Source organism: Astatotilapia calliptera, chromosome 16, assembly GCF_964374335.1.
Source record: "Astatotilapia calliptera chromosome 16, fAstCal68.1, whole genome shotgun sequence".
NCBI lineage: Eukaryota > Metazoa > Chordata > Actinopteri > Cichliformes > Cichlidae > Astatotilapia > Astatotilapia calliptera.
Genome location: NC_137437.1, coordinates 9083672 through 9088203, shown reverse-complemented (window position 1 = coordinate 9088203; position 4532 = coordinate 9083672). Strand labels below are relative to the sequence as shown.

The 4532-nt window shown below is 39.4% G+C and overlaps 1 long non-coding RNA gene across 1 annotated transcript; it reads right to left on the bottom strand.

Annotated features, from left to right (window-relative positions):
* Positions 1-329: 329 nt before the first annotated feature.
* Positions 330-940, bottom strand: LOC145421152 (uncharacterized). The gene is made up of 3 exons (XR_013902467.1): positions 773-940; positions 546-694; positions 330-463 (listed from the first exon to the last, which is right to left on the bottom strand). It is a non-coding gene; the product is annotated as an uncharacterized LOC145421152 (long non-coding RNA).
* Between the last annotated feature and the right edge of the window lie 3592 nt (positions 941-4532).

Below are 4532 nucleotides of genomic sequence, written 5' to 3'. Positions count from 1 at the left end.
TTACAGTTTTTCCTAATGTGTTTTAAAAGCATTTCCAGAATCGTTGGAATCCCTCAAATTCAAAAGAGTTTTGTCCAAACCCCTTGCCACATCTCTTGCAACATCAGACATCGCAAACAATTTTCTGTCTTTTCGAAACCTCCACCGAAACACTTATATCTCCCAAAACATCAGATATATGTGATAAAATCAAAACGCTACAAACAGAAACTGTGTACAGTCATCAGAAGTATGAGGGCATGAGTATTTTGGCTTTGCGAAGCTGTCATGAACCGAAGTTCCACGCACAAGTTGGACCCAGGAGCAGAACACACACACAGCGGTACGAGAGAACAAAAAATAAACTTTATTATAACTGAGGGTGTCCCGGGAGGGTAGAAGGGAAAAAAACGCACGGAACCAGAAAAACCGAGGGACCGGGAGGTGAATCGCGCAGGAACGCCGAGAGCGGGACTGTGGGAGGCTGAAACAGAAAAAGGAAAAAAGGATTATTGGGGTGCGGGGAAAACGGCAGCATACGAAGGGAAGTAGAGTACGCGTCTTACGATGATAGCGGGGCCGAGGGAACCGGAGGGAGGGGTGAGGGTCCGTGGGGAGAAGCTTCAGAAAGGTCGAGGCGGCTGGGGCTGATCGTGATCCAAATTCCGGACAGGCAGGTGGACAGGCTGGTGGCTCAAACACGCCGAGCTGTGATCTGAGTATACAAGGCAGAGTTAGTGTTAGTTCACAAGGATAGGTTTGCATAAGGGCTTTCCCTGCAGGTGTACGTTACCGCTGAAGGACGACTACGGACTGGCGTGGAGCAGCAGGCTGGGCAGGATTAAATAGTCCACCTGGTGATCGCCTGGGATGGGATGCAGGTGTGGAGTTAGCAGCCACGCCCACGGGAGTGGGCATCCCATCAGCACCTCGGACGCCGGGCCGCGGACCATGACAGAAGCTATGTTACATATTCAAACGCATACAAGTAAGTGGAAGGTTTAGTTTAGTTTTTCTGATTTTGGTGAATAGTAGTAGGGATTTCTGTTCTGAAGCATTTACAAAACCACATGAACTAATAAATAAAAGATGAATAAATAAGGAAATAAATAAATCAAATTGCAAATTGTCTTCTGCTGCCACCTAGGCCTCCTCTTACTCTTCCCCTCATGCTTCCTCTGTGTTCTTGCTGCTCAGTTTTCTTGCCTAACTCCTGCATGAGTCACTCAAGGCCTCTTTTATACACAGTTGTAGACCAACGTTCGAGGTGAACAAAGTGTGCTAAATGATGCAATTTGTATTCATTTGCAAAACTGTGATTTAGAATGAGTGAGGCCAATGGAACTGCACTCAGACTTTAGCAGTTTGGAGTCATGCTGTTGATTTATGAATGTCATGTTTTTAGAATTGTGCGCATAATTTGACTTTAGTGACTAGAAAATAGCAAAAAATAAGGAAAAACTGTAACCAGTTTATTCCAGGAAGGATAATGAGCACTAGATTAAAAGACATTTGTTAACGTGTGTATAGTTAATTTCTCAGTGTTTCCTGAAGTGCTACTTTTTTCCTTTGGTTATTCAGTAACCAAAGCAAAAAACATCGTCTGGATCAAAGATTTTCTGTGCTAATTTTAGAATCATCATATACAAAATATCTTGTTTACAGAAAAAAAACAGTTTTTCTTATTTTAGATGTAATCATGTGACTGTTTTCTGGCTCTACTTGACAAAGCTTGACAAATGTTTTCATAACTCACCTTCATCTGTGGTGCAAAACAATTTTATCACAGTGATCTACAGACAGTTCTCAGACTTCATGGCTTGGTCTTTGTTGGGACCTGCAGCACCTGTTGTGAGACCTTGTGTAAATTGTGTCTTTTTTAACTTTATCACTTGTGGACTGTAATCAAGGCAGTTGTTATGTCTCCTTTTAGCAATGAATATTAGTAGACGTTCATTTAGCACACTATGCATACTATGTATGTACAAGTGTAGTATGTAAATTTCAACAAGGTGGTTTAGTTTCAGGTTGAATATGAGAACTTTTTGCTTTTTAAAGTGATTAAAGATGCTGCATGCTGTACAACCATTCCACTCTGGAGAAAGACCGGTTCAAAGACATCATTAAAAAAACTAAACAAAACCAAATCACACTCACATACAACACGTAACCTAATTATCAACATTCTGTATTTATAAAATTCTGGCTTCATTATTTTCCCCTTGAGTGCTTAATGACAAACACTCTGACTTGTTATCAGCGATGGGCAGATGGTTGCATCAAAATGCATTTTTGTTCTCCGCACATAGAAATCTGTTGTACTGCATACTGACTACATGTCAGCATATTAAGATGGTCTGTTTGTTTCATGCTTGTCAGTCCACTTTAATTTCTCAGCTTATGTGCTCTTATCTGCAGCCAGCATGAACTCAGGGTTTCCCCTCATCTTCTCTCGACCAAAACAGGCTGGTCTTTCCTGACCGAACGCGCCGTGATCCCATAACTCGCTGCCTCGCGTGCAAACTGTGTTGCCAGGCAACCCCGTCTGTTCAACCAGCAGTCTGGTAATTCAACACAAGACGCAGATTTTACGGTCTGTATATACATGCACATGCAGAACCCATGCAGGTGGGAAGATTTAAAACCTCAGTGAGAATTTGCATGTTAAGTATGAACAGAATTTCTATTTTGATTTATCTCTCAGTGCAGAGTAGGAGGTGTGCATATTTGTATGCGATGCGTTTACCTGTATCTCAGCAGCAGACACTCATTTTGCATTCCAGGCAGAATTCCCGATGTGGAGGCCCAAGAGTCTATTTAGTGAAGCATAAAGCTGAATGCATTGGCTGTTTACTCTTTTTTTTTTACAGTGAGGGATTTCAAAGTGCTAGGAGGGTTTTTGCACCCAGAAAAGTACATCTCAGTAAACACCAGAAATTTGCCATTTTACATGGTTTGGTTGAGTTCTAGTTTTGCCTGCCTTTTAAGTTTGTGTGAGGATTTTGTAAGACATACAGTAGTGTGTACACATTTGATTCAAAGAATGTCATGTGCCGTGTAACCTAGAACCCCTGTGTTGGTATATATATTTAAACATAAACTAAAAGTATCAACAGTACAATTATAACTACAATTATACGATTAAATAATATTTTTGGTGATGTGAAAAAGTATTTGCCCCTTTCTGAATGTTTTTAATTATTTATTTATTTTTTGGCATAATTGTGTTTCAGATCATCAAATAACACATAGATCAAAAAACAAACAAAAAAGAGGGAAAAAGGTTATTCAGACTTGTACCTTATAACTGATTGTAGTATCCTTGGCAAAAAGAAGTGCAATCAAGCGTTAACATTTTCACAACACTGTATAATAAACACTGTGAACTTACTGCAGGTTCTTATAGTTTCATTTTCCTACAAATAAGTTTCATAATTAAAAATATAATTATTGTTTTTTGCAGTATTGCAGATATGCAATGAGGCCCAACCCTCACTAGCATCCCCATGAGGATACAGTGGTAATTGCATCCATTTTTCACATCTGCAAGAAGAAGCAAAAAACAAACACAAACAAAAAAAACAAACTGAAAAAACCAAAAAAACAACCAAAGAATATTTAGACATTTAGTTTGTTAGATAGCAGAGAGGCTGAGTGATCCAGTCCAGTGCATTAGCAAAGGATGTAACCTACTGTGCATCTTAAAATTTTCTACACAGCCTCAAATCATTTTCTGTACCAGGCTGTCTGCATGTTCTCTAAAGCTGTTAAGTCGGCATTTTAGGGGTTTGTAGGACTTGAATAAAAGCCCGACTCAAGTGGCCCTTAAAGGAAGTGGACTTAATTTTTCAGCTCTGTAGGTTGCTTCTTGGTTCTCACCAGCTACAGTCAACAAAAAAGCAGCTCTCAAATCCATGATTAGAAGAGTGCAGAAATAAAAGGACAAACCTCAAACCTGTGCAGGACGAAGTGAACATAGTTTGACAAAAAATGTCTCAGAAAAACTACAAAACCATATTTGGGAATACAATAATTATTTTTCTTCAGCACCATTCACATAAACCAGATCATATACTAGTGATTTAAGCACGATTTGATTCATATTCTCACAAAGTCAATCCACACCATGATAAAGGGGTCAAATGTGAAACGGTCATGAATTTGCATATCAGATCCTTTTGTTTTCTTAACAGCTCGTCTAGTTCAGGGTCACAGGTGGTGGCTAGAGATGATCACAGGCTGGTTTGATTGTATAAGCAAAATATGACTAAAGAGCCAATGTTGAAAATGTAAACCACAGAGGTATGACATGTCTCTAACCCAGACTGCAGGAAAGTGGGCATATGCACACTTTTGTTGTGTGCATTCTGTAAACCTACAAGAATGCAGGGGTTCTGTTATTGCTTTATTTGAAAACATTTCTAAGAAATTAATAAGAATCTTTTTTAAGAAATGCAGCTTTTCTACAGTGTTGTAGTATGTTAGGCTTGAGCTCTCATTCAGCAGATAATCTTGTGTTAACTAAAAACCAGTTAAGCAATTTCTTCTGGTTC